Source organism: Micromys minutus (genome assembly GCF_963924665.1).
Source record: "Micromys minutus genome assembly, chromosome: 10".
In the NCBI taxonomy this organism is placed as follows: Eukaryota; Metazoa; Chordata; class Mammalia; order Rodentia; family Muridae; genus Micromys; species Micromys minutus.
Window position 1 is genome coordinate 25,411,679 of NC_137979.1, and position 9,877 is coordinate 25,421,555.

The following is a 9,877-nucleotide window of genomic DNA, read 5'->3' on the forward strand; positions in this document are numbered from 1 at the left end:
GGATAGTCACCTAGCAGCACAATGCAAGATATTTGTGGTTGATGGGATCTTGAGAAGACCATCACTGGTGAGGATCATCGCTGATGCTGATCCTGCTCTTGCATTCACTTGGGGAAGACTCTTCAACCTCAGGTGTCTTTCTTGCTATTGAGACACTGATCAACATATCTGTAAAGTCAGGAAGGTCAACTCTCTGAGAAACAGCCTAAGTTCTTTTCTGGTGACTTAATGGCAGAGGAAGAAGCATGAAGACTCACCTGGTGATGGTACAGGGAACAGTGTGGTTTATCAGGAAAGGATATAAAACACAAAAAGAAACAGACAAATTCATTCAGCTTCAATGAAAGCAAAAGGGGGCTCTTTATATATATTATATAAGAGAGAGAAACAAAACAGACTCAGACATCTCTGTCCTGGGTACTTTCCTTAATAATGTCAGCCTCTTGGGACCTCAAAATTAGTCCCAAGAAATGATAGGAGGGTTGGAACAAGACAAAGTCAGGTCAAAACACAAGCCCTAATAAACACCACCCTGGTGAGGCAAAGGAGCTTTACACCGTAGTAAAGATTCAGAATTATTCCTCTGTCTTTGTTTTCACCCTCATACTGTGTCGACAGGCACATAGAAGAAATAGGACAAAAGCTCAGTTTAACAAACAGGGGCATAAAAGGCTGTCTGATGTCCCCAAGTCAGTCGGGGAATTATAGGAGGAACCAGGACTAAACAGGGTCTTTCAGAGCTGAGAATATAGCTCCTTTACATACCTGCTATAAACAGGATTTGAGGACTGTACAAGACTGGTTTCTAAGCTTTGGATGAGGAGAAAAGATAATTTGGGTCTGGGAATGAAGAAGAAACACAAGGAAGGAGATGAATCAGAAGAGGCTCATTATAACCATAACAAATCCTCAAGGATAATGTGTTCTCATCTAAAACCTTGTTAGTGAGGGCCAGAGGGATTGTGTCTTGAGACTCATGTAATGATCCTAGGAGAGGCCATGGAAGCACGGTGCTGGGGAAAAAAGGAAGTTAAGGGGGGCAAAGTTGTTCCCTATTGTGGGTTTCATGGAAGATCTTTGGAGGACAGGAGCCTTAGTAATAGAGATGATGAAAGAAGGAACTGGAACACCTGTTCAACACAACCCTCATGCTCAATCTCTGTCAGTCAATTGATTATCTGCCCAAACCCCAGAAGTAGTGCACGCTCTGTGGGGTGGAGGGACACATCCTCTATTTCTTAGCAACTACTAAGAAATCCTTTTTGGCTCTCGACTGTCTTACCTGTGAAATGCACATGATTTCCTTATTTAGATTATCTATAAGAATTAAATTCAACAATACACACAGAGTTCCATGTAGGGAATGGCCAATACTTTTAGTAATTTAGTAACAATAAATAACCTTTATCACATGTTTGCCAAGAACTATACTGGGTATTCATTTACCAAGAACTTTACACACGCTCGATTGAACTCTAATCAGTCTATCAAATGATTCTGTAATGTACCTATATTTCTCCCATATTACATATAAATAAATTGAGTTTCACATGATTCAGCAATTTTCTTATAGCCATACAAGAATCTGAGGACTAGAGTTTAAATGTGAATTTGCACCATTTTGAGGTACATAGTCTCAATGCCCATGCTATAGACTCCCTGTTCCATATCCTCTTTGAGTCTCATTGACCTCACAGTGTGTACTTTTATTTTGTGTGCAGTACTGACTTTTCTGTTTATCTTATTTAACATTTTTTGGGGAATTTTTTAATTGAACAACTTTATTTTAAAAATAAGATATATGTATAAATTTTTAAAAGCATTTTTGCATAAAAGTATATGACTACATTATTGTCAGTACTTGATTTTTTTTTAAGGTTTGATAGGATGCCTTAATATCTTACTACTTACACTGAGCATAAAGTACATGTAAAATAAGATGTAACCTGAAAATAGTGAAACATTTCTTGGTGTGTAAAGATTAAAGATAATGATTTTTCTCTTTTTTTTTTTTTGGCCTTTGTTTTTCTTGAACTTCATATAGTCTGTAAGGTGTTTCTGGGGTGTTCAGAGCTTTCTAGGGTGAGTATCCAATTATCAGTAACTGCATATTATGTCTGTTTGTGTGTGTGTGTGTGTGTGTGTGTGTGTGTGTGTGTGTGTGTGATGGGGTTATCTCACTCAGGATGATATTCTATAGATGCATCCATTTTCTTAAGAATTTCATAAAGTCATTGAACCTGATAGCTAAGTAGTATTCCATTGTGTAAAAATACCACAATTTTTGTATCCATTCCTCTACTGAAGGATATCTGGGTTCTTTCCACCTTCTGGATATTATAAATAGGGCATGTATGAACATTTGGGTGCATGTGTCTTTGTTGTATGTTGGAGCTTCTCAGGGGAATAAGCCCAGAAGTGGAATAACTGGTTCTTCAGGTAGTACTATGTCCAATTTTCTGAGAAATCTCCAGACTGATTTCCAGAGTGGTTGTATCAGTTTACAACCCCACCAACAGTAGAGAAGTGTTCCTCTTTCTCCACATCCTCGCCAGCATCTGCTGTCATCTTAATTTTTGATCTTAGCCATTCTGACTGGTGTGAGGTGGAATCTCAGGGTTGTTTTGATTTGCATTTCCCTGATGACTAAGGATGTCAAGCACTTCCTTAGATGCTTCTCAGCCATTCGATATTCCTCAATTGAGAACTTTTTGTTTAGCTCTGTACCCCATTTTGTAAAAGTGTTATTTGATTCTCTGGTGTCTAACTGCTAGAGTCTAGATTTTTGAGTTTTTTGTATACTTTGGATATGAGTCCTCTATCAGATGTGGGGTTGGTAAAAGTCTTTTCCCAATCTGTTGGCTGCACTTTTGTTTTCTTTATAGTGTCCTTAGCCTTACAAAAACTTTGCAATCTCATTAAGTCCCATTCTCAATCTTTGACCTTAGAGCACAAGCCATTGGTATTCTGTTCAGGAAATTTTCTCCAGTGCCTATGTGTTCTAAGGTTTTCCCTACTTTCTATTCTAAAACTTTCAGTGTAGTTGGTTTACTGTGGAGATCTTTGATCCACATGCACTTGAGATTTGTACAAGGAGATAAGAAAGGGTCTATTTTCATTCTTTTGCATGCTGAGTGCCAGTTGGACCAACACCATTTGTTGAATAGGATGTCCTTTTTCCATTTAATGTTTACAGCTCATTTGTCAAAAATCAGGTGAACATATATGTGAGGGCTCATTTTTGGATCTTCTATTCTATTCCATTGATTCACTTGCCTATCTCTGTACCAATAGCATGCAGTTTTTAACACAATTGCCTTGTAATATAGTGTGAGGTCAGGGATTGTGACTCCCACAGATGTTTTCTTGTTGTTGAGGACTGATTTGGCTATTCTAGGTCTTTTGTTACTCCAGATGAAATTGGACATTTCTTTTTCCAACTCCATGAAGATTTCGGTTGGAATTTTGATGGGGATTACATTGAATCTATAGATTGCTTTTGGTAAGATGGCCATTTTTACATAGTTGATCCTTCCAATTCATGAGCATGGGAGATCTTCCCATTTTATGAGATCTTCCTCAATTTTCTTCTTTAGAGATTTGAAGTTCTTCTCATACAGGTTCTTCACTTGCTTAGTTAGAGTCACACCAAGGTATTTCATATTGTTTGTGACTATTGTGAAGGGTATCTTTTCCCTAAGTTCTTTCTCTTCATATTTGTTCTTTGAGTAGATAAAAGCTACTGATTTGTTTGAGTTAATTTTATATCCAGACACTTTGCTGAACTTGTTTATCAGCTTTAGAAGTTCTCTGATGAAATTTTTGGGATCACTTATGTACACTATCATGTCATCTGCAAACAGTAATGTTTTTACTTCTTTCTTGCTAATTTGTATCTCTTTGATTTCCTTTTGCTGTCTAATTGCTCCAGCCAGGACTTCCAGTACTATGTTGAATAGGTAGGAGGAGAGTGAGCAGCCTTGTCAAGTCCCTGATTTTTTAGTGGGATTGCTTCAAGTTTCCCACTGTTAAGTTTGATGTTGGCTAATGGTTTGCTGTATATTGCTTTTATTAAGTTTAGGTATGGGTCTTGGATTCCTGTTCTTTCCAAGACTTTTAACATGAAGGGGTATAGAATTTCGTCAAATGCTTTCTCAGCATCTAGTGAGATGACCATGTGGATTTTTTTCTTTGAGTTTGTTTATATGGTGGGTTACATTGATGGATTTCCGTATATTAAACCTTCCCTGCATCTAGGGAATGAAGCCTACTTGATCATGGTGAAAGATCGATTTGATGTGCTCTTGGATTTGGTTTTCAAGGATTTCGTTGAGTATTTTTGTATCAATGTTCATAAGTGAGATTGGTCTGAAGTTTTCTTTCCTTGGAGGGTCTTTGTGTGGTTTAGGAACGAGGGTTATTGTAGCCTCAAAAATTAGTTATGTAGTGTTCCACCTGACTTTATTTTGTGGAATAGTTTAGAGAGTATGAGTATTATGTTGTCAATAAATGTCTGATAGAATTCTGCACTGAACCCATCTGGACATGGGCTTTTTTTGGTTGGGAGACTTTTGATGACTGCTTCTTTTTCTTTAGGTGTTATGGGATTATTTATATGGTTTACCTGGTCCCAGTTTAACTTTAGTATCTGGTATCTGTCTAGGAATTCATCCATTTTCTCCAGATTTTCCAGCTTTGTTGAGTATAGGCTTTTGTAGTAGGATCTGATGATTTTTTGAATTTCCTCAGTTTCAGTTGTGTCTCTACTTTCCTTTCTGATTTTGTTAATTTAGATACTCTCTCTTTGACCTCTAGTTAGTCTGGCTAAAGGTTTATCAAAGCTATGAGTTGTCCTCTCAGTGCTGCTTTCATTGTATCTTATAAGTTGGGGTATGTTGTGGTTCTGTTTTCATTAAATTCTAGAAAATTCTTAATTTCTTTCTCTATTTCTTCTTTGACCATGCAATCGTTTAATAGAGCATTGTTTAGTTTCCATGTGTATATGGGATTTTTATTGTATTTGTTTTTATTAAAGACCAGCCTTAGACCATAGTAATCTGATAGGATGCATGGAAGTATTTCAATCTTCTTATATCTATTGAGGCTTGTTTTCTATCTGATTATATGGTCAATTTTGGAGAAGATGCTGTGAGGTGCTGAGAAGAGGGTGTATTTTTTTGTTTTAGGATGAAATGTTTTGTAGATGTCTCTTAATTACAATTGGTTCATAACCTCTGGTAGTTTTACTGTGTCCTTGTTCAGTTTCTGTTTCCATGATCTGTCCATTGATGAGAATTTGGTGTTGAGTTCTCCCACTATTATTGTGTGGGGTGCAATTTATTTTTTTAGCTTTAGAGGAGTTTCTTTTATGAATATGGGTGCTCTTGTATTTGGAGCATATATGTTAAGGACTGATAGTTCCTCCTGACAAATTTTCTCTCTAATGAGTAAAAAGTGTCCTTCCTTATTTTTGTTGATAACTTTTGGTTGAAAATCTACTTTATTAGATGTTAGAATGGCCACTCCAGCTTGCTTCTTGGGGTTGTTTTCTTGGAAGGGTTTTTCCCAACTTTTTATTCTGAGATAGTGTCTGCCTTTGTCCCTGAGATGAGTTTCTTGTATGTAGAAAAATGTTGGATTCGGTTTATGTATCTAGTCTGATACTCTATGTCGTTATATTGGAAAATTGAGTCCATTTATGTTAGGAGATATTAAGGAATAGTGGTTGCTGTTTCCTGCTATTTTTACTTTTAGGGGAAGAATTGTGCCTGTGTGTCTTCCTTTTTTTGGTTTTTTTGCTTAGGTATTTTCTTATTTTTACTAGGATATAGTTTCCCTCCTTGTATTGGGTTTTCCACCTATAATTTCTTGTACAGAACATTTGGACACTATTGGTAGTTTTGCTATTTTGATGACTAGTGATGTTTATGTAGGATGAACAATGTTCCAAAATGAACCAAAATATCCTAACCCCAGTAATAATAACCTGTGATCTATGCTAACAGCCTGATTCTGAATGCTAAGTCATACTTTCAGCTTCTACCTCTGAAATAACTCTCTCCCTCTCTCTCATTATTCGATAATATCTACCATTTACTCTTTTTTAAACGACTTTATTTTACAAAACATAGGTAAATGTACAGATTTTAAACATTTTTTGCTTAAAATTATACATTTTGTCAGTACTGTTTTTTTAGACATTGAGATAATTTTTACATAAAACCATGTGAATATATTTTTTTAGTCAGTACTTGATTTTTTTCAAGGGCTTGACAGTATGCATTGAAAACCTAATAGTTACAATAAGCGTAAAGTACATGCAAAACAAAACGCAACATGGAAATAGTCAAAGTCTTCTTGTTTTGTAAATATATGTATATTTTTTAGTTTTCTTTATTTCTTGGACTTCATACAGTCTGTGAGTTGTTTCTGGGGGAGTGCAAGCCTCTGGGGTTAGCTTCCCACTATCAGTGACTGCATATTATGTCTGTTCTTTTGTGACTGGGTTATCTCACTCAGGATGATATTCTCTAGATGCAGCCATTTTCTTAAGAATTTGGTTAAGTCATTGTTTCTGGTGGCTGAGTAGTATTCCATTGTGTATATGTACCACAATTTTTGTATCCATTCATCTTCTGAAGGACATCTGGGTCCTTCCAGCTTCTGGCTATTATAAATAGAGCCACTATGAACATTGTGGTGCATATATCTTTGTTGTGTATTAAAGTGTCTCTGGGGTATATGCCCAGAAGTGGAATAGCTGGGTCTTCAGGTAGTACTATATCCAATTTTCTGAGGTATCGCCAGACAGATATCCAGAGTGGTTGTATTAGCTTGCAACCCCACCAACAGTGGAGAAGTGTTCCTCTTTCTCCGCTGCCTCTCCAGCATCTGCTGTCATCTGAGTTTTGGATCTTGGCCAATCTGACTGGTGTGAGGTGGTATCTCAGGGTTGTTTTGATTTGCATTTCCCTGATGGCTAAGGATGTCGAGCACTTCCTCAGGTGTTTATCGGCCATTCGGTGTTCCTCAACTGAAAGCGTTTTGTTTAGCTCTGTACCCCATTTTTAAATAGGGTTATTTGATTCTCTGGTGTCTAGCTTTTTGAGTTCCTTGTACACCTTGGATATTAGGCCTCTATCTGATGTGGTGTTGGTAAAGATCTTTTCCCATTCTGTTGGTTGCCGTTTTGTTTTCTTGACGATGTCTTTAGCCTTACAGAAACTTTGCAATCTCATTAAGTCCCATTTGTTAATCTTTGACTTTACAGCTTGAGCCATTGGTGTTTTGTTCAGGAAATTTTCTCCTGTACCTATGTGTTCTAAGGTTTTCCCTACTTTCTCATCTAATAGTTTCAGTGTATCTGGTTTAATGTGGAGATCTTTGATCCACTTACACTTGAGCTTTGTACAAGGAGACAAAAAAAGGGTCTATTTTCATTCTTTTGCATGCTGAGTGCCAGTTGGACCAGCACCATTTGTTGAATAGGCTGTCCTTTTTCCATTGAATGTTTAATGCTTCTTTGTCAAAAATCAGGTGACCATATACATGAGGGCTCATTTCTGGATCTTCTATTCTATTCCATCGATCCACATGCCTATTTCTGTACCAGTACCATGCAGTTTTCAGCACAATTGCCTTGTAATATAGCTTGAGGTCAGGGATAGTGATTGCCGCAGATGTTTTTTAGTTGTTGAGGATGGATTTCACTATTCTAGGTCTTTTTTTATTCCATATGAAATTGCACATTGATCTTTCCAATTCCATGAAGTACTGGGTTGGAATTTTGATGGGGATTGCATTGAATCTGTAGATTGCTTTTGGTAGGATGGCCATTTTTAAGATGTTGATTTTTCCAATCCATGAGCATGGGAGATCTTTCCATTTTCTGAGATCCTCCTCAATTTCTTTCTTTAGAGGTTTGAAGTTCTTGTCATACAGGTCCTTCACTTGCTTAGTTAGAGTCACACCAAGGTATTTCATAGTTTTTTTAATGATTGTGAAGGGTACGTTTTCCCTAATTTCTTTCTCCACATGTTTGTCCTTTGAGTACAGGAAGGCTACTGATTTGTTTGAGTTAATTTTGTATCCAGCCACTTTGCTGAACTTGTTTATCAGCTGTAGGAGTTCTCTGGTGGAATTTTTGGGGTCACTCAAGTACACTATCATGTCATCGGCAAAGAGGGATGTTTTTATCTCTTCCTTTCCGATTTGTATCCCCTTGATCTCCTTTTGCTGTCTAATTGCTCCAGCCAGGACTTCCAGTACTATGTTGAATAGGTAGGAGGAGAGTGAGCAGCCTTGTCAAGTCCCTGATTTTAGTGGGATATCTTCAAGTTTCCCACCGTTAAGTTTGATGTTGGCTGTTGGTTTGCTGTATATTGCCTTTATTGTGTTTAAGTATGGGCCTTGAATTCCTGTTCTTTCCAGGACTTTTAACATGAAGGGGTGTTGGATTTTGTCGAATGCTTTCTCAGCATCTAGTGAGATGACCATGTGATTTTGGTCTTTGAGTTTGTTTATATGGTGGATTACGTTGATGGATTGTCTTATGTTAAACCATCCCTGCATCCGAGGGATGAAGCCTACTTGGTCATGATGAATGATCATTTTGATGTGTTCTTGGATTCGGTTTGCAAGGATTTTGTTGAGTATTTTTGCATCAATGTTCATAAGTGAGATTGGTCTGAAGTTCTCTCTCCTTGTTAGGGTCTTTGTGTGGTTTAGGTACGAGGGTTATTGTAGCCTCAAAAAATGAGTTGGGTAATATTCCATCTGATTCTATCTTTTGGAATAGTTTGGCAAGTATTGGTGTTATATCCTCAATAAAAGTCTGATAAAATTCTGCTACCATTTACTCTTATTACCAGAAGTATAAATGTCCTCATGGCAAGCTGACTCCTTCATACTGTTTTTTGCCTCCATCCTTGTTGCTTTTCTACCACCATGGAAAAACACCAAGACCAAGCCAAGTTATTTTAAAAAGCATTTAATTGGGGCCTTACAGGTATGAAGGGTTAGAGTCCATGACCATTGCGGCCAGGAGCAAGGCAACATGTAGGCATTCATGGTACTAGAGCAGTAGCTGAGAGCTAACTAGAAATAGTGTGGGTTTTTAAAACTTCAAAGCCTGTTCCTCATGACATCACTCCTCCAGAAAAGTTGTGTTGCAGTAAAAATTAAAAATTGGAATATATTATCTCTTTATCAGCCTCTGCGGTCTCACTCTGTGGGCATCACTTCTAATATAGAGCCTGCTCAGGATCTCACTCTGCCCAGCACAAACATAACTCTAAGGCCCAATAGCTTTTCATACAGGTTTATATATTCAATTCTTAATTCACAAACCCTCTACACAATAAGATTATATCAAATGAACAAAGATACAAACTGCCCTTCTATATTAGATAAAAGACCTATAAGACCCTCAAAATGTGTATAATTACCTGTGATGGTTTGCATATGCTTGGCCCAGGGAGTGGCACTAGTAGAAGGTGTGGCCTTGTTGGAGGAAGTGTGTCACTCTGGGGGGTGGGCTAGGTGACACTGCTCCAAACTGCCTGAGGATACTTAGTCTGTTCCTGAATTCCTTTCGATGAAGATGTAGAACTCTCAGCTCCTCCTGCACCATGCCTGCCTAGATGCTGCCATGTTCTTGTCTTGATGATATTAGACTGCAACTCTGAACTTGTAAGTCAGCCTCAATTAATTGTTGCTATTTATAAGACTTGCCTTGGTCATGGTATCTATTCACAGCAATAAAACCCTAACTAAGACACTACCTAATACCAATTAAGTCTACCTGAATCCAATTAAATCTTCTCAATCTCCATCTTGGTCCTCCTCTCTGGTCCTCCTCTGTCCTCCCTTCCTCTCC